The 25,510-nt window shown below is 43.0% G+C and overlaps 2 long non-coding RNA genes across 3 annotated transcripts; both read right to left on the bottom strand.

Moving 5' to 3' along the window:
* Window positions 1–394: 394 nt before the first annotated feature.
* LOC103794722 (uncharacterized) lies at window positions 395–8,461 on the bottom strand. Its single transcript, XR_004728343.3, has 3 exons — window positions 7,437–8,461; window positions 3,404–3,501; window positions 395–430 (listed from the first exon to the last, which is right to left on the bottom strand). It is a non-coding gene; the product is annotated as an uncharacterized LOC103794722 (long non-coding RNA).
* An 8,014-nt stretch (window positions 8,462–16,475) lies between these two features.
* On the bottom strand, window positions 16,476–24,590 carry LOC103794723 (uncharacterized). Of its 2 annotated transcripts, none has more exons than XR_004727864.3 (4): window positions 24,413–24,590; window positions 23,202–23,326; window positions 21,425–21,472; window positions 16,476–16,779 (listed from the first exon to the last, which is right to left on the bottom strand). It is a non-coding gene; the product is annotated as an uncharacterized LOC103794723 (long non-coding RNA). The 2 variants fall into 2 exon arrangements; XR_013523692.1 differs by having other exon boundaries at window positions 16,665–16,779; window positions 24,426–24,590.
* Between the last annotated feature and the right edge of the window lie 920 nt (window positions 24,591–25,510).

The following is a 25,510-nucleotide window of genomic DNA, read 5'->3' as shown; positions in this document are numbered from 1 at the left end:
GTCAAAAGTCAGAGTCAAACAGAAAATCCTGAAAGTATCAGAAGAGACGTGATTGAATATATAGTTATCCTTAATGCAATAACAGCTGAATTCTCAAAAACCACGCAAGCCAGAGGAAGTGGAATGACATACTTAAAGTGCTGAAGAAAAAGACTGTCAACCAGGAACTGTGTTTCCAGCAAAACCATTAGTTAAAAACAAAGAAGAAACTAAGATATTCCCAGTTTTTTAAAAAGCTAATAGAATTTGTTGCTAACAGATCTGTCTCACAAGAAATACTTGGGGGAGTTCTTTAGGGAGAAATGAAAGGATATTCACATGAAGAGGAAATTTATAGGAAAAAATAATTTAGCACTGATAAAAGAAAATGTAAAAGACAGTATAAACATACTTACATAATAACTCTTTTCATCTCCTGTCTTGCAGATAACTACAAAAAATAGTAATTATTAATTAGGATTGATTGGTTAATAATAATCACATGATGATACTAGCCTAAAGAAAGGGAGAATAAATACCATTGGGACAAAATGTATTAAACTTACTGAAATTAAGCTATATTATTCTAATCTAGATGTTTTAAGTTAAGATGTTAATTTGAATCTCCAGAGGAGCAACCATTAATAAAATAACTAAATACACATTACATATACACATAGATACATAAATACATACATAGATATATATGTGTGTATATATATATGTATATATATACACATATATATATACACAAAAACAACAAGCAATTAAATGGTAGACTAGAAAACTCTGTTTAACACAAAAGGAGGTAGTAATGAAAGAATAAACAAAAATTTGATATAAAAGAACAAAAAAGTGAAATGGAATATAAATTCTACCAAAACAATAATTATGTTAATATAAATAAAGTAAATACCCCCCAACAAAAAGCAGATACTGGCAGATAGGTTAAGAAAACAAACAAATGAAAACGTGGTCTCACTATATATTATATAAAAGAGATAGGCTTTAGCTTCATACACTAAAATGAAAAAAAGAGATACCACGCAAACAGTAACAAACGGAAAGGCTAGGCTAGATTACTATCAGATAAAATCTGGTTTAAGACAAAAATTATTACTAGAGACAAAAATGAATATTTTACAATAATAACACAGTCAATCCATCTGTTAGATATAATAACTATAAACATGCATCTAACAACAGATCCTCAAGAAATGTGAAGAAAAGACACGTTTGTTAGGAGAAATAGACAATCAACAATAATATTGGAGACTTCAACACTTCACTTTTAATAACATAGAGAATAAAATAGATAGAAGATCATTGAAGAAACAGACTTGAATAACACTATAAACCAACTGGTCCTAACAGGTATTCATAGAACATTCCCCTGAACGGCAGCAGAAAACCGTTCTCTCCAGTGCACAGAGCACACGCTCCAGAATAAACTGTGTTTCAGGAAATAAGCCTCAATCAATTCAAAACTTTTGAAATTATAAAAAGTATGTTCTCTAACTGCAAAAGAATAAAATTAGAAATCAGTAACAAAAGGAAATATGGTTAAATCAAAAATAGATGAAAATTAAATGACACATTTTAAAATCGTTAAAATAACAAATGGTGCTGGGATAATTGGCTAGCCCCATGTAGAAAATGAAACTGGATCCTCATCTCTACCGTATACAAAAATCAACTCAAAATGGATTAAGGACTTAAATCTAAGACCTGAAACTATAAAAATTCTACAAGAAAACATTGGAAAAACCCTTCTAGACATTGTCTTAGGCAAGGACTTCATGACCAAGAACCCAAAAGCAAAGGCAACAAAAGCAAAAATAAACAGATAATTAAACTAAAGATCTTTTGCACAGCAAAAGGAACAGTCAGCAGAGTAAACAGACAACCCACAGAGTTGGAGAAAATCTTCACAATCTATACATCTGACAGAGGACTAACATCCAGAATCTACAACCAACTCAAACAAATCATCAAGAAAACAAACGATCCCATCAAAAAGTGGGCAAAGGGCATGGATAGACAATTCTCAAAAGAAGATATACAAATAGCCAACAAACATGAAAAAACGCTCAGCATTACTAATGATCAGGGAAATGCGAGTCAAAACCACAATGCAATACCACCTTAGTCCTACAAGAATGGCCATAATCAAAAAAATCAAACAATGGTAGATGTTGGCATGGATCCAGTAATTAGGGAACTCTTCTACACATCTGGTAGAAATGTAAAAAATTACAGCCACTGTGGAAACAGTGTGAAGAGTTCTTAAAAACTAAAAGTAGGACTACCATTTGATCCAACCATCCCACTACTGGGTATCTATCCAGAGGAAAATAAGTTGTTATATGAAAAAGATACTTGCACACACGTTTATAGCAGCACAATTCACAATTGCAAAATCGTGGAACCAATGCAAATGCCCATCAATCAACGAGTGGACAAAGAAACTGTGATGGATGGATGGATGGATAGATAGATAGATAGATAGATAGATAGATAGATAGATAGATAGATAATGTCTCACATATATATATCACATATATCATATTACATATATATATCAGATATATATATATGATGCAATATATATATGAGATGGAATACTATGCAGCCATAAAAAGGAATGAATTAATGGCATTTGCAGTGACCTAGATGAGACTGGAGACTATTATTCTAAGTGAAGTAACTCAGGAATGGAAAACCAAACACCATATGTTCTCACTGACATGTGGGAGCTAAGCTATGAGGAAACAAAGGCATAAGAATGATACAATGGACTTTGGGGACTTGCGGGGAAGGGTGGGAGGAAGCGAGAGAGAAAATACTACAAGTATGGTGCAGAATATACTGCTCAGGTGATGGCTGCACCAAAATCTCCCAAATCACCACTAAAGAGCTTACTCATGTAACCAAACACCACCTGTACCCCAATAACCTATGGAAATGTTTTTAAAAATTAATTTAATTTAATTTTAAAAAGAAATGGCAAATAATCACATGAAAAAATGCTCTTCAGCATCTGGTCATTAGGAAACTCAAGTCAAAATCATGATAAGATATGAGTTCGCACTATCTTTTTAGCTATCTTTTTTTACTTTAGGATAGCTAAAATTAAAAAGATGAAAGGTTTGTGAAGACCTGAAGAAAATGGAAGTCTCATACATTGCTGGTGGGTGTAAAACGGAACAACCACTTTGGAAAATAGTTTGACGGCTCCTCAAAATCTTAAATATATACTTCATATGACTGAGAAATTTCCTTCTTGGTTTTCAAGATAATTAAAAGCATATGTCCAGACTAAAACTTGTGTATCAAGAAGTCCACCATGTGAGAGTTTAATCCAACCACTTTCCTTGTCTGCTTACTCTGTATACTACGTGGTTAGTCCTATCACCACACTCACCTGTTTCCACCTCCTCTTCTACTTCCAGTGAAATCCGTGGATGTCACTGCAGCCCTGGTTACCTGACAGTTCACATCTGTGATCAACCCGTCTTCTCACTGCAAAGCCAAGGTTTACACAGTAGAGCTCCCCACACACACACAAGATTACATGTGCCACCTGCACAGTGACAAATGGGGTTTAAACACGTGATTGGAGTCAGAGCGTTGGCTTTGGCCACCTCATATGAGTGCTTGAATTGGAAGTTTTAAGCAAGGCCATGTCACCTTTACTTAGTGTTCAACATTCAAACAATAAGCAGGTCTATTTTTCACTTGTGGGAGTGCAGATGGGAATAATAACATAGCCACGTTAGTTATGTGGGCATTTGTAAGTGAGAAAACTACTTCAGAAAGAACAGGTCTATTAAATGGCAACAGATTAGACTTGGCAGGTCTTTCTGGCCTGAGAATGAGAACATTATATTACTTGAAAGGGCATACATTTGCCCAGAAATTCATATAGTACAGATAAACCAGAAGCTGGAAATTGGTAAACATAGCAGTGCTTTTTGCAAATAACCTGGCAATACACTAAGATCTAAAAATAGAAATATGCGGAACAAGAGCCCAGCACAGAAGCATCTCCGATCCTTCTCTGTCTCCCTGAACCACTGCTATTGTCTCAGCCCAGTCCTTCACTAGCCCTCTCCTGGACTGTGAAAATTGCTTCTTAATTGTTTTTCTGACTACTTTTGAAGCCCCTTGAGCTGATCTTCTACACAGGCTGTCAAGATAATGTCTAAACGGAATCGCGTCCATAATCCACAAGATTCAAGTTACATGACACAGGGAGCTCTTTCTCTTGTCATCCTTCCTACCGTCACCTCGCGATGCTGTCTGGATGAAATCCCTTGCAGCTCTGTTGCAAGTCATTCACTAATTTAGCACTAACAGGTACCCTCCTAGAGGCCTGATTTCATTTCACAAATTTAATCTTTCCAACCGAACTGCCCCACTTAACAGGCGAAGACATGAGATAAATTGTCAACGTCACCTGGATGGAAAGGGTGAGGCAGTCCAGATCCTCCAGTGTGCACACCACACCCAAGTCCCTTCACTGCTTTATTGCTGGATCACCTGTGCTCTTTGGGGTCCTGCATGCCTTCACTCACACGTGTTTCTCTCTCTGACATGTTTGCATTCCTTCTCTGCCTGGTAAACTTCTCTCAAGGCCCAGGTCAAGTGCCAGCTCTGCTGTGAAGGCTCCATGACTCCCCAGAAGCTGCTCCCCCGACATCCCTCCCTGGCCTTCCCGTATGATGTCCCTGCGCTGCTTCTCGCATCACTGCAGTGTATCCTTTTCATCGTGGTGTGACATGCGGTAGAAACACAATAATTTCTATTTTTGCTTTTTAAAACTTTGCCATTTTTATTGCATTAAAACACATGTAACATAAACTTTACCATCTTAGCCAAATGAAGGGCACAGTTCAGTAATATTAAGTGTATTCATAATGTTGTGAAGCCATCATCACCACCCACCTGCGTAACTTTTCATCCTGTAAAACTGAGACTCTGTACCCGATAAACACGAACTCCCCATTTCTTTCTCCTCCCTGCTTTTGGAAACCGCCATTCTATTTTCTGTCCCTTATGAATTTGACTACTCTAGAGAGCTCATATAAGTGGAATTGCACAGTATTTGCCATTTTGTGCTTGGCTTATTTCTCTTAGCGTAATGTCAAGATTAATCCACGTGGATTATGACTCAGAATTCCCTTCCTTTAGGGCCAAATCATTTGTATACACCACGTTTTGTTTATAGAGTCATCTGTTAATGGACACCGGGGTTGTTTTCATTTTAGCTATCGTAAGTAAGGCAGCTATGCACACGGCATGCAAATGTCTCTTGGATATGCCGCTTTAATTATTTTGGGTATGTACCCAGAAGTGGAATTATTGGATCACAAGGTAATTCTATCTTTTAAGTTTTTGAGATACTATCATGTTGTTTTAGTGGCTGTAACATGTTACATTCCCGCAGGGTATACAAGGGTTCCAGTTTCTTCACTTCCTCACCCACACTTGTTACTTTCTGATTTTTGATACCAGCCATCCTCGTGGATGTGAGGTGGCCTCTCACTTTGGTTCACACTCCCCTAATGACTAGTAATGTTGAGTATCTTTGCATGTGTTGATAGACCCTTTGCATGTCTTCTTTAGATAAATGTCCATTCAAGTCCTTCAATCCATTTTTAATAGGGTTGTTTATTGTTGTTAAGTTTTAGGAATTCTCTATCTATTCTAGATATTAATCTCCTATCAAATGTATGACTTTCAATTATTTTTACCCATTCTTTGGATTGTCCTTTTACTCTGTTAATATTATCTTTTTTTTTTTTTTTTTTTTGAGACTGAGTTTCGCTCTTGTTACCCAGGCTGGAGTGCAATGGTGCAATCTTGGCTCACCGCAACCTCCGCCTCCTGGGTTCAGGCAATTCTCCTGCCTCAGCCTCCTGAGGAGCTGGGATTACAGGCATGCACCACCATGCCCAGCTAATTTTTTTTTTGTATTTTTAGTAGAGATGGGGTTTCACCATGTTGACCAGGATGGTCTCCATCTCTTGCCCTCGTGATCCACCCGCCTCGGCCTCTTAAAGTGCTGGAATACTATCTTTTTATGCAGAAGTGTTTTCATTTTGACCAAGTCCAATTTGTCCACAATTGATAGTTACAGAATAACAGTTACAAAGATAACACAAATTTTCTATTTAACTCCTGCATTTATCTTTTGTGTTCTGAACAGATCTGGCATTGTCATTAGAATCCATATTCTGCCTTCCTGAAGCTTTAGGTTGAGGATGACCCTGTGCCAAGAGGCAGTCATGGGGGATGGGGTACAGTAGGACAGCATCAGCACCCCAGTAAACCCCAGAATGTGCAAGTCTAGGTACGCTCTGACAAGGAAGAAAAGGAAACCTGGGTTAAGGGCTCCAACCAACATTCCTGGGCAGGGGGGATCTTTACTTACTTACTTACTTACTTATTTATTTTACAGAATTTTGTTCTTATCACCCAGGCTGGAGTGCAATGGTGTCATCACAGCTCACTGCCACCTCCACCTCCCAGGTTCAAGTGATTCTCCTGCCTCAGCATCCCAATTAGCTGGGATTACAGGCACCTGCCACCATGCCTAGCTAATTTTTTATTTTTATTTTTTGTATTTTTAGTAGAGACGGAGTTTCACCAGGTTGGCCAGGCTGGTCTCGAATTCCTGACCTTAGGTGATCCACTCACCTCGGCCTCCTGAAGTGCTGGGATTACAGGCATAAACTGCTGCACCTGGCCAAATTTAAATTCTTTAGAGTATACATGTAAAATATTTTAGCACATTTAGAAAATACAGAAAAGATTTCGCAAAAAATAAAATAAAAAGATCACTTAAAACTCATGACCTGGATATAATTGCTGTTAAGTGCCAGTGAAATTTCTCCCAGGGTTTTTTGCTTGTTTGTTTTCCTCTTCTCTGTGTATTGTAAGGGATGTGGTTTTCCGCTAGGCTACTGTTTCAAAGAAAAATTTCTGGAGGTGATTTTTCTCCTTGGGGACACTTAGCAATGGCTGGAAACACTTTTGGTTGTCAAAGGTACTGCTGGCATCTAGTGGGTAGGGACCAGAGAAGCTACTAAACATCCTACAATACCAAGGACACACAAACACACACACACACACTCAGAGTAAAGAATTATGTCCACAAAATGTCAACAGTGCCAAGTTTTGGAAGTTCCACTCTGCAGCTGCATCATCTGGCAGACTTGTTAAAACACGGGTTGCCAGGCCCACTCTCAGAATTTCTGATTCCACTGGTCTGAGTGGGACCAGAGAATCTGCATTTCCAACAAGCTTCCCAGTGACACCCCCACTTCCAGAATTAGGGAGAGCCTAGGAGGACCACACCTCCACCTTTCTCTAGCTCCCCACTCACCCTCCCAAAGAGGCGAGGATGAGCTGCCCCATGGGGTGGCATCCGATGACTACCCTTCCCCACTTACTGGAGGCCCTGCGCTCAAATCCACCTCTCTCTTTCCCGCTGGAGAGGATCCCGGCTGAGAGGCATCTGCTCTCTTTAAGCCCAGAAGGCACAGGGGCTCCCTTCTTCAAAGGTGCCGATTCCTGCCTCGACCTGGGTGAGAAGGGAGAGAAACGCACCTAGTCCCAGAAGCCGGTTCACGCTCTGTTCCACCCAGTGCTAACACAGTAATTTCATTTTTCACCCCTTCTCATGTTGGTCAATTTCTCATTCATTTCTGAATTTAGAGGAAAAGGGCCTTTGGCTTATGGGTCTCTTTAAGCTTCACCACAAGGGGGTTTGACTGAAAATTGAAAAGGAGACGTGTCCTTGCAGCTAGCAACATACAGGAAGTGGAAGGTCTCAGTGGTGGCCAAGGAAGGAGAGTGGCTGTGGGGGCTGTGGACTTTTGCTTACCATTTGGGGACCCAGCAGCCTGTTGTGTCCAGCAGCCTTAGGTACCCAGTGTGCCGTTAATAGGCCCCTGGCTGTTTTTAAAAGGTACAAACTTTAGTCAACTCTGGACAAGCAATGCCAACCGCTGTCTTGGACCTAAGCCTGTGAGGTGAGACGAAAACGAGATGAAAGGTTTGTCTCAAAACAGACCACAGACTTTTGAGTCATTGCCGTGGAACGATTTTTGCTCTGTTTAACATGTATTTTCAGCCAGGACTGCAGAAGGGGGCCTTAAAGAGCCTCAGTGGTTCCTTTCAGGAGGGCTGCAGAGACCCCACCACTGAGGTTCCTGCCTTTAAATTGTGAATGCCAACCAGTCCGTTGCATTCCTCAGACATCTTACTGGTCTTCATCTCATTTCAAACTGCTTCGCAGCTGGGCTTTCAAGGATGCAGGACAGTCACCCTCTAGTGCCTGGGGTTTGTCCTCAGAAAAATTTGAAAAAAAAAAAGGCATACAGCCCCTGAGGACTCCACTGTTGAAGTGTTTGTTAAAAATAAACAAACTATAAGCCTGAAGCCTGTCCTTGGATTTCAAGGACTCAGACAGTGAGCTCAGCCATGCAGGAATGATCAATGTTATCAAGGGGCAGATAACGACAAGGGGCCAATTACACAATTATAGGGGAATCTGCTTCTTTCTCTAGGGCGTGGCTGTTTACCCAGCTAAAGGCTGGGTAAACAGGGTATGGGTCACACATTTTCTCTAGGAATCCTGCTTCCTCAGGAGATCAGTGAGAGGCTGGATTGGCTGTGAATCTAGATTTTGTCATTAGCGTCAGAATAGGGGCAGTTGCAGACAAAAGGAGAAGCCCCAATTATACTGGAGAAAAAAGCGGCTCCTTTAGAAGGATGTGAATTTCTTTTTTTGAAAGGAAAGAAGAAAAGAAAGAGAAAAAAGGAGTGAAGGAGAGGAAGAAAGAGGAAGAAAAAGAGGGAGAGAGAACGGGAATATTGCTTTATTCTAAAAATGGGTATTAATAATCCTTAGAAGGATGTGAATTTCAAGGCAGCCTCCAGTCACGTAGAAAAGGGGCACGCAGGGGCGCTTCACCCCACCTGCTTCTGCTGTTTCAGGACGACCGAGGAACAAAATGCAGTTACCATGACGTCCTCAGCATCACTGCTGCCTACAGAAATCCACCCAGAGGGCGCAGTGGCAGCCTGGCAGCGGCTCCTCTCCAAATGAGAAAGCAGAGGTCACGGGATTGATTTGGACAGCAAATGTTTTTGGTACACCTAGAAATTGTTGATTTCACATTTTTCATTTTGGGGGATCCATAACATGAAACCTAGAAGAAAAACAAAAGTCTAGGCCTAAAGGCAAAAGGAGAGTTTAAAAGAAAAACAGCACTGCAATAAAATGACAGCAGCCCCACAGGGGAATGGGGTCACCTTAACAAGCAGATGACCATGGTGGACTCCTGGCAAGGCCGCCTGAAGAAACGAAGGGGACAGGGACACGTGATACGGAGGGTAGATCCTGAGGGGACAAGGACAGGTGATACAGAGGGCAGATCCGGAGGGGACAGGGACACGTGATATGTAGGGCAGATCCAGAGGGGACAGAGACACATGATGTAGAGGTCAGATCTGGGGGGACAGGGACGCGTGATGTGACAGGGAAATCCTGGCACCAGGCTTCAAGGCAGCCATGCTGAGAAAGAGTTTAAGTGACTCAAATGGATGCTAAAGGCCTCACCCCACGAAGGCACCGAGGCGAGGCTGCAGTTTTATAGGGTGAGGAGGAGGGGCCTTATGGTTTGGCTCAGAGATCAAAGCTGGATGGGTGGGGGAAGGAAAATAGATTAGACTTTCCTGGAAATGACCTCATTGCCTGAGCCTTATAGTTGTGAAGGAAAATCTAGAAATCTCAGGATTCCCAAACTTACATCTGGAGGCTGAGTCATGCAACACCCCCTTCCAAATGAATAGCTGTGACCAGTGCTGTGCATCAGCCAGGTCCTCATGGAAAAGTGAAGGGCCTCGGGCATCTGCACAGGGCTGTCCCCACAGAACATTCATGAATCAATTCTTTGCCTTCCCATAAGCAAGGATGCGCCAATTGTAATGTTAGGCCTGCAATCGAAGGCTCGCTCCCATAACTAAAGTCTCATCCACACTAATGTCAATAACAAGCTTCTCTTTCCAGGTGCAGAACCAAGTCTAGATGAGATCAGCCCTTCCTCTCCTCATTCCTTCATGCATCCACCTTATCCATGTAAAAGGTAGATTTACCAGGCACTGGCTAACGTCTCACAGGAATGTAACCATTCGCCTTACCACCTGCTGGCCCCTCTCCCTATATGCCTTCCCCTCTTTATGGAAACGTGTAAATATGAAACCTCCTGAAAACCTCTTTGGAAAAACAGCCACGCATGCATCTGTGGCTCATGTTATCCCCAGTGCACACTGAAGCTGGATGAATAAGACTTGATGATTGAGGCCTTTGCCTCACTCATTTTATAACCAGTTCTTCCATGCCATGGCCTCCCCTACATGGTCCTTTTTGCATATGGCCAAGGGTTGGGGAAGAAAATTGGGTTTCTGTTGGATCTGAGATTCAAGTTTCTGAATGGACACAATTCGACTAGGCCCTTAGTAACTGAGGGGGCCTACAAATGAGGAGCCTCTGCCTGGGATGAGAAGGGGTGTGTGGAGTTACAGCAGTGGTCTCTCGGGCTGGGAGGGCCGACGGTCTTCATTCTATTGTCTCATCAGGCTTCTCTGTCCAAAATGCCTATGATCTGGAGCTGGAGTTCTGAAATGCTTTTCCTAGGACATCTTGGGCTGGCTATAAAACAAAGAGGTTGAGAAGGGAAAGCTGGAAAAGTGCTGGAAAGAGGAGCTCATAAAAGTAGTGTTTCATGCTGGGACAGAATGTGTAATATATTGGTGGTCATGCAATGAAGGTCCGTCTGAACAGGAGCTGGGGAGACTGGGGAGGGTAAGGCGCGCCTGGGAAAAGGCTGATGACCCCGGTCCCAGCAACTGAGCCAGAGAGCAGCGAAGAGCAGAGAGAGCCAAGAGAGTCACAAGAGAGGCTGGAGACAAACCCCTCTGTGAGGCCCGAGGGCCTCATAAAGGCTGCCGGACACTGAATGTGTCGACATGGAGTTGTCCTGGATCATGACCTACTCAAACTTTTGGTTCTGAGACAGTGGAAGTCAAATTAGTGTGAAAATTATTTTATTTAAATAAGCAAGGAACGTGAGTCTTGAATGTTGGATAGAAAATTCCCCTAGACCTTAATGGAGCCTGAAAGAAGATGTAGGAAATTTCCAAAATCCTTAGTAAGTGTACTCGAGTGACCTTAAGGGATGCCAGAATCTGTGAAACAGGAAGAAAGGGTCTTTGCATAATCCCGGAAGAATCCAGAAAATTACACGGGGAAGCCAGGAAGTCACCACTGTTCATAACAGGCCATGTATATGTGGAGTGTCCGAAACTGGTCAGACATCTCCAAAGAACCATCATGGACATGGGGTTCTCAAAAGGGATATGGTGTCCAAAAAGCAAGCAGCAGAGAGAGCTTGCTGGGAACAAGATGGAAACAGAGGAAGATTGTTTGTAATGTACAGTGTGAAGCTTGAAGAGGGAATAAATCATTGGAGGAAGTATGATGTATGAAAATAAAGGAAAAAAAGATTTGAAGGGCAAAGGGAAATGTATTTTGGAAATCCCCTGAAGGTTCAAGGGCTGAAGGGCTTGTATATTACAAACAGGCACTGAGCTCCACCCAAAAATATTGGGGCCAGGATCCACCATCAGGGATTAGAACCGTAACACCCTGCCCATTGATTTGGCATAGGAAGGGGAGGTGCTCAGTGTGTATATACATATATATAGAGAGAGGGAGAGAGAGAGAGAGGAGAGAGTAAGAGAGAGAGAGAGAGGGAGTTTATATATATATTTATATATATATATATATATATATAATATATATATATACATATTTTTTTTTTTTTTTTTGAGACGGAATCTCACTTAGTCATGCCCAGGCTGGAGTGTAGAGGTGCAATCTTGGCTCACTGCAACCTCTGCCTCCTAGGTCCTGGTTCAAGGAGTTCTCCTGTCTCAGCCTCTGGAGTAGCTGGGATTACAGGCATGTGCCACTATGCCCAGCTAATTTTTGTATTTTTAGTAGAGACAGGGTTTCATCATGTTGGCCAGGCTGATCTTGAACTCCTGACCTCATGATCTGCCTGCCTCAGCCTCCCAAAGTGCTGGGATTACAGACGTGAACCACGGCGCCCAGCCTCAGTGTATATTTTAAGTTTACTCAAAGTTTAAATGATAGAGATATTTTTGGTTGATAGAGACACATTTTACTCCTTAGTATCATAGCTACCTCCTCCCAGAGCCTCACACTCTGGCAGCAAAGGCCGAATGACACTGCACTGTGAGTCATTAATGTTCATGAGGGAATCTTCTCTAGGATGAAATTGGCAGAGTTCAGACTTACAAATGTTTTTATTTTATTTTTTTTTTTTATTGCATTTTAGGTTTTGGGGTACATGTGCAGAACATGCAAGATAGTTGCATAGGTACACACATGGCAGTGTGTTCTGCACGAATGTTTTTAAAAATGTTAATCTTCATAATTTTTCTGTCTTTATTGTGGAGATGGAGACGCAACCATCCGTTATCCAGCACATGAATCCAAACACCTTTATTAGCTTTACCCTTCTTCCCCATCACAATCTCCCTTTTAGAGTTGCCAAACTCTACAGGTCCTGGATGCAAAGAGTATAGTGACAGCCACAATTTACAGAGTCTACTGATTATGTGCCAGTACTCACCGTTCAGACGTTTAATTATATGAGGTAGGTACAAGTCCCCCATTTTACAGGTGAGAAAACTTTGTCTTCTTGTCCAAAATACTAAGCTAATGCATGTTTCCTTACTTGAAACTATTAGGTTGGTGCAAAAGCAATTACTCTTGCACCAGCTGAGTATCATTCTCTCTTATTTTTTACATGTTTCTAAAATGCATTGTCACAGAAACTCTTCCAATTGTAATATAAATAAGATGAAATAAATCTCTTTCATTTGAGTTATAGTCAGAGCCCTTGAATGGGTTATAAGAGACATCAGGCAGGCGCGGTGGCTCACGCCTGTAATCCCAGCACTTTGGGAGGCCGAGGCGGGTGGATCACGAGGTGAAGAGATCGAGATCATCCTGGTCAACATGGTGAAACCCCATTTCTACTAAAAATACAAAAAAATACAAAAACTTAGCTGGGCACAGTGGCGTGTACCTGTAATCCCAGCTACTCGGGAGGCTGAGGCAGGAGAATGCCTGATCCCAGGAGGCGGAGGTTGCGGTGAGCTGAGATCGCGCCATTGCACTCCAGCCTGGGTAACAAGAGTGAAACTCCGTCTCAAAAAAACAAAAGAGAGATAGACATCAACCCTAGGGAAAAAATTGATACTGTCCATCTGTTAAATCACCTTCTTGAGTGCACCTTACCTCCCTCCTCCATTGTCCCTAGTGTGAGCCCCTTGTGGGAGGAGAAAACACCTTTAGAAAACAGTTGTTTTCTCCTCCCACAAGAAGACTTTCATACTCACTGAAAAAGTGATAACATTTTCTGCAGATCTGCTTATTTGCAAACAATGTCTTTCCAAATCATTACTGGAGTAAGTGTAGTTGTTTCCTTCAGAGTCAAACAATAAAGCTATATGATATATTTGTGGAAAGCATTTCATTTAAAAGAGAAACAAAGAAAAACATTCGGATAATCCTCATGGAAAAGGCTCATTTCTAGACTATCCAGCATTGCGTTTATCCTCCAGTGGTTTATGCGGGTGGCACAAAAAATCTTTGAGGCAGAAAAACTGCTACAGAGAAACCTCCTTTGTATCCTGCTAGGCATTCCGTCTGGCTGGACTACCATAGCTGGAACCTGCTTTCAGCTATAAAATTTTGGAAAGCACACTTCCACTTGCTTGGTTCTTTTTCTTTTTTTTTTCTTTCTTTTTTTTTTTTTGTAGGAGTCTATCCTAACTCTCAAACTATACAATTATTTATGGAAAGGTGACCATCTGATAAGTTTGTTGAAATCTCATTCCCCATCACATCTCCTGCTCAGTGCTCACCCTCAGGTCTTGAAAGTGCAAACCCTCAGTCATTCTTGAATGAAAGAATGAACAAAAGCAGAAGAAAAGAGAGGATCAGCACCTGCAAGACTGTACTTTATCGTGAGGTTATCTATTCATCCTTTTGGTTGTATTAAGAATTGTATTAGTCTGTTCTCACACTGCTATGAAGAAATACCCGAAGCTGGGTAATTTAAAAAGAAAAGAGGTTTAATTGGCTCACAGTTCTTTATGGCTAGGGAGGCCTCAGGACGCTTATAATCATGGCAGTAGGCACCTCTTCGAGGGCGGCAGGAAAGTCAAAATAAGAACCCAGGAAAGGAGGGGTCCCCTTATAAAACCATCAGATCATAGGAGAACTCACTCACTATCATAAGAATAGCATGGGGAAAAATGCCCCACAATTCAATTACCTCCCACTGGGTCCCTCCCACAACATGTGAGGATTATGGGAACTAATTCAAGATAAGACACTGGTGAGGACACAGCCAAACCATATTATTCTTCCCCTGGTCCCTCCCAAATCTCAGGTTCTCACATTTCAAAACAAATTATACCCTTCCAACAGTCTCCCAAACTCTCCACTCATTCCAGCATTATCCCAAAAGTCCAAGTCCAAAGTCTCATTTGAGACAAGGCAAGTCTCTTCTACCTGTAAGCCTGTGAAAGCAAAAGTTAGTTACTTCCTAGATCCAATGGCAGTAGAGGCATCAGGTAAATACACCTGTTCTAAATGGGAGAAACTGGCTGAAACAAAGGCCCCATGCAAGTCCAAAATCCAATAGGGTACTCATTAAACCTTAAAAATTCCAGAATTATCTTCTTTGACTCCATGTCTTACATCCATATCACAGTGATACAAGAGGTGGGCTCCCATGGTCTTGGGCAGCTCTGCTCTTGTGGCTTTGCAAGGTACAGCCCTTCTCCCAGCTGCTTTCACGGCTGGCATTCAGTGCCTGCAGCTTTTCCAGGTACACAGTGCAAGCTGTCAATGGATCTACCATTCTGGGGTCTGGAGGATGGTAGCCCTCTTCTCACAGCTTTACTAGGCAGTGTCCCACTGGGGACTCTGTGTGGGGACTCTGTGTGGGGGCAACCCCACATTTCTTTTCTGTATTGCCCTAACAGAGGTTCTTCATGAGGGCTCCACTACTGCAGCAAACTTCTGCTTGGACCTCCAGGTGTTTCCATTACACCCTCTGAAATCTAGGCAGAGGTTCTCAACCCTCAGTTCTTGACTTCTGTGCACCTGCAGGCCCAACACCACATTAGTCATCAAGGCTTGGGGCTTGCACCCTCTGTCTGAAGCAATGGTCCAAGCTGTATGTTGGCCTCATTTAGCCGCTGCTGGGACTGAAGCAGCTGGGATGCAGGGCACCATGTCCCAAGACTGCAGAGAGTAGGGGGACCCTACTCCTGGCCCACAAAATCAATTTTCCCTCCAAGGCCTCCGGGCCTGTGATTGGAGGGGCCACTGTGAAGGTCTCTGACATGCCCTGGAGACATTTTCCCCATAATTAACATTTGTCTCCTTGTTACTTATGCAAATTTCTGCAGCAGGCTTGCATTTCTCCCCAGAAAATTGGTTTTTCTTTTCTATTGCATCGTCAGGCTACAAATTTTCCAAACTTTTATGTTGTCACCTCTTGAATGCTTTGCTATGATTTCTTCCACCAGATACCCTAAATCCTTCCTTTCAAGTTCAAAGTTCAACTGATCTCTAGGCCAGAGGCAAAATGCTGCCAGTCTCTTTGGCAAAGCATAACAAGGGTCACTTTTGCTCCAGTTACCAGCAAGTTTCTCAGCTTAATCTGAGCCCACCTCAGCCTAAACTTCATTGTTCATAACACTATCAGCATTTTTGTCAAAACCATTCAACCAGCCTTTAGGAAGTTTTAACCTTTTTCACATTTTCCTGTCTTCTTCTCAGCCCTCTACCTCTCTAGAAAGTTCCAAACTTTCCCACATCTTTCTGTCTTCTTCAGAGCCCTCCAAACTGTTCCAACCTCTGCCTGTTACCCAGTTCCACCTTTTTAGGTATCCTTATGGCAGCACCCCACTCCCTCAGTACCAATTTACTGTATTAGTCCATTCTCAAGCTACATATTTCTCATTTTGGGTATGAAGAAATACCGAAGACTGGGTAATTTATAAAGAAAAGGGATTTAATTGACTCACAGTTCTGCATGGCTGGGGCAACCTCAGGAATCTTACAATCATGGCAAAAGGCACTTCTTCACAGGATGGCAGGAGAGATAATGAGAACCCAGTGAAGGAGGAAGCCCCTTACAAAACCATCAGCTCTCATGGGAACTTACCAACACAAGAATAGCATAGGGAAAACCAGCCCTGTGATTCAATTACCTCGCACTGGGTCTCTCCCACCACACATGGAGATTACAGGAACTACAATGCAAGATGAAATTGGTGTCAGGATACAGCCAAACCACATGAAGAATGATATGGTTTGACGTTTACTTTACATTACATTTACTTTAATGATAAAGTTTTACCTTGGTGATTCATCATGGCCCCTACTGGACATAACACTGCAGCTGGCATACAGCTGACTCTCAGCAAACATACATTAATAGTGAGCCATGAACAAAACATTCACAGTCAATGAAAGAGAACTCTTCGTGCCTCTACTTCTACTGTGTGGCACCTGACACAAGCTGCAGAAGGCAAAGCTGAGAAGAGGGTGTCCAATGCCTTTGATCTGCTCCACCACCGCCAGGCTGGGCCCCCATTCTCTCACCACCTTGATTCCTGCAAACCAAGCAAATATCCTGGGTCCAGTCAATTGTGAGCAGATGTCCTGTCTCTGTCTTGTAGTCATCATTCTTCATTTCAGAAGAGCACATTCATCATTCCATAAATGTCTAGGCAGTATCCAGCCTTTGCCAGACCACGTGTGAATCTAGTGATTAGGACAGGCTTTTAATTCTTCTAGGCTTTGGCTTTTTGAGACATAAAACGAGATCATTAGGCTCCATCCTTGTGGTCCATCTGGCTCTTAGTTAAAATAATCCTGATACAACGTAAGGCCTTTCCCCTAGTACTCATGAGTATTTGTGTTTTTAAAAGTGCCCATAAAGTTTAAGGGGTTGGGGAAACAGGGAATTCTTTGCCCCGCATCTCACCAGCTGGATGCCTGTGGCAGTCCCACTGAAGGCACAGGTGGACGTGGAATATTTCCTCTAAGCCTCATATCTGTGGAAACAGGATGGCACTTTTCCAGCTCAACATGGCCAGAGGACACTGGGGAACATCGGCTCACCTCTTGTGCTAGTCTCTTGCAACTGTAAACTGACAGGGATTGTGCTGCATACATATTTGGAAAGGGTGCTGAGGTGGCCTCAAAGGTGCTCTGACAGGGCCATGGTTTCCACAACCGGACTGGTGATTCACGGCAGCCAGGCCTTTCTTCCCTCCTCTCCCCTACCTCTCACTCTCTCCTCGTCTGTCTTCTCTGATTTTTCTCTACTTAACTTTATTCTGTAGAAAAGCTTTTGCATGGGATGGGCAAGGTTGCTGCTAGCAGCCCTAGCATCCCATTATTCCAGATTAGCAACTCTACCTAATTGTTTTCCAATATCTATATCCATTTATTTAAAAAATATTTATCACACTCCTCTGTTCTGGATGCTTGGACTATGTCAACAAAATAAAGAACAAGGCACAAAACAAAACCAAACGAAACTAACTTTCTGGGAATTAAACACTTGACCAGCTACTTGCTAAGGATGCTAGGATTGGCCGGGCCTGGGTTGTATGCTCATTGCTGAGGTGGGAATTGGAGGGTTGCTGAGATTGACAGCCCAACAAGCACATGAAAATTTGAAAACAACCACAACAACAAAAAGAAAATATATAAATCTACCCAGAGAAGCACCTTCCTCTCTTATCCCCTTCTCTCTCCTGTGGACTCTTCTCCATTCCTTTGTGGGTCAAGATGGCTGGGGGAGACCTATGTTAATGCTAGCTAGATAACTGTAAGTTTGCATGACTTAGAGTACAGTGAAGTTTATACACCAAACTAAACTATATTATTGCTGCAGTTAACTCGAAATCAAGTGGCAACAGGAGGCCTCAGGTAAAGACCAGCCGAGAGCTCAGTAACACCAGGGAACACCTCGGGGCGGTTGCAGAGCAGAGAATACTGCTGTGGTCTCACAAATGCCTTCTCAACATGGAGACTGCATGAGGGCCTCGTAAAGAGGGCTTATGCAACAATCTCTGAGAAGGGAGGCGACCTCTGCTCACAAGATCCAGGAGGGTCTCTGCAGATGGGAGCTGGCAAGGAGGAGAAAAGCCTTGCAGGGCTATCACGGAACACCTCAGGCTCTGCCTAGGTTCTCGGGATATGGAGTGATATTAATTGCTCTACATCCTCAGTGCTGGGGAGATAAAAGCCCCTTGATGCATTGGGTGTGGTCAGACTGGGCAGCTCCTCATCCGCTACACTTCCTATGCAGCCCCACCCTAATAATAATCTGTGATACTCAGAGTACTAATTTAGCATGTTTTAGAAGGATCTCAAGTGCTCCCCCCCACCCACATCTTACCCTCCCCTTCCATGCCCATAAGATCAATGAGGTTATGTACATAATAAAAGTGTTTGGAGCCCAGAGCTTGGGGCCTTCACGGTTCCCATGCTTGCGTTGGTCCCTGGACCGCTGCCGTAAATTCTACTCTTGGGTCTCTGTCTTTATTTCCTTTTCTCAATCCCTCATCACTGCTGGGACTCAGGGCACCATGTACGGATTTGGGGCTGGTTCCCAACACCCTTGCTGTAGAATTTCCTGTACAATTGTACTCTTACATCCTCCAAGGGCCATGGCTCCTGTGCCATTTCCCTGCCTGTCTTTTCTTATCCCCGACCCTGAATAACTTCAGCAGCCCCCTGAGTGACGTACCCAACACTTGCCTTCAAAACTCCTCTACTTCTAGTCACGTGTAAGCTGCAGTGTAACTCTATCTTTGAACTTGGCTGTGACTCAGAATGACTCTGCTTCACAGACACAAACTTGAAAATCCTGCCCTCTGGCTTCACTCTCCCATCATTTGCATCTATGTTCTTGAAACTCATCAACATTTTTGTCATAGTCCCCTATTTTCAAGAATCTCCTTGGGTTTGTTTTTCAGCCCTACCCAGGCTAAACCAAGGTATGGCTGCAACTCTGCTAGCAGTAGCACCGCATGGCCAGGTCACCCAGCAGTGCCTTGTATACCTGGGCATCGCTGCTCCCATGATTTCTCGGCAATTATAAAGAGAGTCTGGGAAACCCCCTGACCTCTTCTCCAGAGTTTCCTGTTTCACCATTTTCTCCTCTCTCTCTCTTTCTTCGCTCTTGTGGCATCCTGTCTCTTTCAGCGTTGCGTCTTGCTGGCTTTCTTCCCTTACCTTGTTTTCAGAACACGTTTCCCGCAGGGACTTGCTTCTGTTTCTCATATACTCACCTTCTTTCTTGCTCAGCACTTAGGAAGCATCACCCCTCTCCACTTGCCCAGGCCCGGTATCCCTCTGTTCTCCTGTCTGCCCTGGAAGGGGACTGGGTGTGGTGTGCCCATCAGATGGACTTAAGTGCAAGGGTAATAGCCATTTGTATATTCCCAGTGTGAGAGTCGTTTCTGGCACTTAACAGGCACTCTCCAAAATAAAACTGTGGAGTCGAAGAAAGCTGAATCCTGCCGGGCTGGATTAGATTAAATTGCACTACAGGACATTTCTGCCAGAGTTGGAACGCTTGAGGGCACTCATCAAAGATCAAGTTAGATGGGAAGTGAAGAGATGACCTGGGCGCAGCTTCTGGCAACAGCACAGAGGAAAAATGCAACAACTCAAGTGAGAGCTCACCTGAAATTGCTTCTATTTTTCAAATCCTATCACTTTAGAATCAGAATAATTCAAAGAAATCCAGAAAGTGCCGAGATTGGCTGCAGACAAATCCTCCTACTCCGAAAGAAGTTAACAATTATAACTGGCAAGAGGTGAAATAATGGTAACAAGAAAAAAAATAACTTTTCAGCAAGCTACACTCACTCAAAATGTTTCACAAATGCGTGCACAAAAAAAAGAAATAAACTGAAGTCACTAAGAAAGGAACCCTCAGCTCATGAGCTTGACACCAATTAATTCAGTCCGTCATGTTCTTTCGCCCACCACTGCCTCCCCTTTACCTACAGATTTTTTAGTTTGTCCTTAACGCCTGAAATAGCTGAAAGTCATGGAATTCACAAACTAAATGTACTGCTTCAACTTAAGATGCTCTCATTAAGCATCTACCCTGTATAAGTAGAGCAGGGGCTGTGGAAGATGCAAAGGTGAGCACATCACCACTACCAGGAAAGGGCTTCCAGCTTGCTCTATGGAGTGGTCCCATCTGAAAAAATGAGGGCAAGATTGTGGTGTGCTCTGAGCAATCTTAGAAATAGACCCTCATTTGCCTATCTCAAATTTGAAAAAATTTCATTTGAGACTCACTGTGGGGAAGGAGTCTAATTTGTACTTCACAGAAATCTTTCTCTTTCAAAGAACCTGGGATGAACTGGGATGATGGCAAGAATCGCATTCTTTCTATCAGAGTATGTTCTAACAAGTCCCTGAGAGGAAATGGTATTTTCCAGCAGATAAGCAGCAAATGAAGTGTGCTTCACAGAAGGTCAGGAAAATCTTCAGCATGGGATGTCTCTCAGAAGGGCTGGAGCTGGCATGGCCTTGGGGTAATGAGGGCACGGACATTGCTGGAAAGGATGGGAGAAGAGCGCACAGGGCCACTGAGCCTCCACCAAGGAAAATGTACCGCTCCCAGAGGCCGTTCCTACTGTGTCTGGCAAAAAGTGTTAGCAGCTCTGAAAGAAACTGTAGAGAACATTGTGTCTAATTCTCTGCTTTGCAAACCAGAGAAGTGGCTTGTTGCAGAGTACCCAGAAAGTTAACAGCAGACATCTGGCTAAAATCCCAATTTATGGCTTTCCAGCCAATGCTCCATCCACAGAATCAGCAAAAAACTGCTCAGACACACCTCTCCTCAGCTTTGCAGCGGCTCCACGACAGATCTGCTAGGCCTTGGTAACTTTGATCCTTCCAAAGGAACCAAACTCTCTGAGCCAGAAATTGACACTGAAACTCCCAAATATTGTTTTGATGAATGACTATTAAAAACAAATGTAGAGTTCTTTTCTGGTAAAGAGAGAGTGTACGGTGATGAAGATTACAGTGTAACCCATTAAGTGATATCAGTAAAATTAGTATCAGAACCATGGGGAAAAAATAATATTAATAATAATAAATCATCTAACCAACTCCTTTGAAAATGAGAAACCACTAACGCTGTAGACTGGCTCTTTCACTGTGTGGGTTAGACTGTCAGCTACACCAAGTCCTTTGTGAAATTAACACGTCACCTACCAGCTTAGCATCTCCTTTTGTGTGGTCAGCTCCAGTGACTCCTTGACCCTGCAAATCAAGAAGCACATCTCAAATACTCACGTAGCATTTCCAAATTGCACAGAGAAAATAATCCCAAACTCCTATAGTATATAGAGCAATAATTCATAAAATTCCTTCTTATTTTATTTATAGGCTTTTAGCAGTAAATAGTAAAATATGAAGTAAAAGCTCAGGGTGAGTGGAAATGCAACAGAAAGTCCAGAGAAGAGAGAAATAATATATTGCAGAAATAAAGCCCATTTGAGCCTACGCCACTGGTACAGATGAGCCACTAGATTGGCTCTGAGGCTTCTAGTGGCCAAAGCAAAAACAGAAAGAGAGAAAGAGAGAGAATTAGTTCTTACAATGAATGAGGTACTCTGCATCTGTTTAAAATCTTTCATCAACTCTATTACGGAAAACTGTCCATGTCCCTTATCTTAAATGAGGAAGCAGGTTTAAAGAGTTAAGCTATTTATCTAAACTCAAAAACCTAAGGCAGTTGAAAGCTGGGATTCCAGCCTAGGTCAGCCCAAACTCAAAGCCCACAATTGTGATGCACACAGGAGTGGAGACAGAGCTGCCTCCGGTTATGTCATATTGACAGCAAATAGAATGAGCTGATCGTGTTATATCATATTGAGTGCAAATAGAATGACTTCTTCATTGCAGTGTTCAAAGGCTATCTAAACAATGTGGACCCTGTGCCACAGCTCTGCTGTGTCCCAAAATTGTCCTGTGTATGCAGTCCTGTGTAGACAAGCCTCACAGGTAGCATTACTAGAAACAAGGTAATGTGAATGAGTGCAGGATTTAGAGACCCACAGCCTTGGGTTAGAATCTTGGCCTCATCCTTTGGGTAGGGCATGAGCTTCAGTTCCCTCATCTATAAAGCAATGACATTGTAAGGAAGAAAATACTTTTCCTTTACCCTCTTTATTCTTTGACCAGGGCCTGGAAATTAAACTGACAAACTCAGGAGAATGTGCACAAAGGCCTTCAGAAGAAAGCAGTAAAGACCCTAAATAAGTAGTTAAATTTGGTGGATTCATATACAATTTCAACAAAGAGTGATAAATTATGAAAAAGTAATAAGACAAAGGAAAAGGGACTTGGATTTCTAGGGGTGGTAAATTGTGAGCGAGTAAATATATGAGAAAAACTAACAGAAAACAAGGGTGACTACAGTTAGGTTTGTTTACACTGACCTATCTGCATGCTAACCTTCTCTCTCCAGTGATATATAGTGGTTGTTCTTCCCCCTCCAGGTATGAAGTAGGAGGAGGGGAAGACCTTCACACACAAAAAATTTACAAACTGCTTTTAGGAAGATACAGGGAGAGTGTGCTGCTTCTTAACTGCCTTCAGCTCAAAACAATCTCCATGCTAAGGCGATACAGTTCAAGGTGGCATGTTTCTATTTTCTCCAATGTCAGCCCTGCTGATCAGAGATTGGGATTAGAAGTGATTGTGTGTATGGTATCTAACAAAGGGCAAGTACTCACTTAATGCCGCTGATGCCACTGTAGCCTCCCCAGCTCTGCCATTCACTGTGGGAAATTTATTTTTAAAAAATATTGACATAGGTGCTAAAGGAAAATTCTAGAATGTCCTCATAGGGTTTTCAGGTATTCTCTCACCAAACTTAATGTTAACCTCTTAATCAAATCATAACCCACAGCATTGCTGAGTTTTGCTTAGAAAGAAAAGAGGGCATGTGCCTCCCTGGAGGTGTGCCTGTTCTTTTTGTTCTTACCTTGCCCTGAGTCAAGCATGCTTGAATCACCAATCTCTTCTCACTCTCTTGTCATCTCAGCAGAGGCAGGCCAAGTCCTCAGCAAGACAACTTCTTTTTGCAAAAGTTCTGCTCCTCAGGAAAACCTGGTTTCAAAAGAAAGCCATATGCCAGTCCCCTGGAGGACAACATTTATAGACACAAACCTTCAAGAAATACGTGAGAGAGAAAGGAGCCCTGCCTGGCACTTCCAAATCAAGTGAGCAGTGCTCTTAAAGAGCAGTTGAAAGAAAACAGAGGCTACTGTCATTCCCACACCTGATCCTGAATTCAAAGAAAAGATTGTGTCTGATGCGTTAACAAAGGTGAGAAGTTGGCCAAGAGGAAAGGAGAGGAAGCTTCTCAAACCTCAACCCAGCCCAGCTGAGGAGTGAGTGCATCATGCAGCTGCCAAGCCCCATTCAGAACACACTTCAACACCCATGTCAGCACAGCTCTCCAGGCCTCCCTTTCCTTGCAACAGGGCCATGAACACAACAGGGCCATATCCAGGGATGTGCCCAACAACCACAGCTACACCATGCTCTGGCACAAACAAATAGAATGAAAAATAATTTTGGCTCAAGACTCAATTCTCTTTCTTCATATATATCTGAACAGCAGCCATATATATATATATATATATATATATATATATATATGTTGTGATACTATATATATACAAATTTGAAAAGTCAAATTTTAGTTGATGTTAATATTTTAATTAACACACACACACATATACATAAATATATAGTGTCACAACATTAGCTCCATACCAGGCTCCAAAATACCTTTGAGTTCAAAAACATTTCCATGGAGGAAGCTCCATCAGGAGAAAAACAAGGTAGTACAAGGCTTCTTTCTGCCTTGATTCAGAGGTCATCTCTCTTAGAAACTGACACAGACCCAGTCTGTCACCCAGACACCATCTGTTCATCACCGCCACCTCCAATCATTCAGCTCAGTGTTTGCATGTTAAGGCATTTGTTTGGAAAACCTCATGTTCTCTTAACAGGTTTTAATTGAGAGTAGTAGGGTTGAAATTCCAGTACTTGTGATATGAGGTTGTTGCATCATCTCCCCACATTCAAATATAGTCAAACAATTCATTAAGGAAAAATGGCAGATAAGAGGCAGGACTAACAACTCCCACTCAGACCCACATCATCAACTTTTGCTCCAATACTTACCACAGGAACATACCAGGAAAGTTGAGAGAATCCAAAGACCCTTTGAAGTAGGTGGATTGCTGCTTCAGGCTCTATGGGACAGCTGAGGCACTGTGCCCCAGCTTGCTTTCTCAGCTGGGAGTCTGGTAGCCTGGGGCAAGTTCTCAGCCCTGCTCACTGGCTGCCTGGAAATAAACTCAGTGCTGTTGAGGGGCCACAGTGGGAGTAAAACTGGCTTTTCAGGTTGTGGGCTGTGTAGGAGCTGGGTGAGGCCAGTGGCTGCTGGTTTTCCCTCACTTCCCTCAGACCTTTGTGACATAGCGGAGGCAGCCACAACCCTCTTGGGAACATAACTCCAATTGTTGGAACCGAGTGAGTACGAAATCACCACTGAGACAAAGACTAGGCCAAACTGCAGGGTCTTTATTGCCAGTAGCCATGGAGGACTCGCATCTCTCTAACCCGTGGCCTGAAAGGAGGGTGTCAAGACATTTTATGCCCATAAACCACCTCCTGGGAGGGGGTGAGGGTGAGAGGCTTTGGACATTCCGAGGGCCATGGGACTTTCAGGGGACTTTGAACATTCCGTAAACCACCTTGTGGGCGGGGGTGAGGGTGAGGGGCCTCGGACATTGTGAGGGCCAGGGGACTTTGGACATTCCGATTATTACTTAAGTGGTTCACAGAAGTCAAGATAAGTGTTAGTTTACACACTGTCTGGGTAGGGTGGAAAATTACAGACCTTAGTTATTACTAGTCTTAGTTTTTCTTAAAATGGCACAGGGGCCAAAATGTAATTGGTTTGGACTGCTTGCCTGTCACATTAGGGTTACAGAGAGCAGTTTCAACGGAAAGCCGAGGTATGTTTGAGGTATGCAGTTTATGGGGCAATTACCATGTCAAACAATGGCCTGGAAACCATACCCTCATCCCCCACAGCAGCCACAGCAAGCCCTGTCCAAGGGGAGTCTGAGCACAGACATGCCTAACCCTGCCCCACCTGGTGGTCTTTCTCTAGACCTGGTAGCAGAAGACAAACGGCGTAATCCCTTACAAGCTCTATGGCCCTGCCCACTGCCTGAGAAATCTGAATACTGAACCAGCCCACCCTAGGGCAAG

Source organism: Callithrix jacchus, chromosome 11 (assembly GCF_049354715.1).
Source record: "Callithrix jacchus isolate 240 chromosome 11, calJac240_pri, whole genome shotgun sequence".
In the NCBI taxonomy this organism is placed as follows: Eukaryota; Metazoa; Chordata; class Mammalia; order Primates; family Cebidae; genus Callithrix; species Callithrix jacchus.
This window is presented reverse-complemented; position numbering and strand designations above follow the sequence as displayed.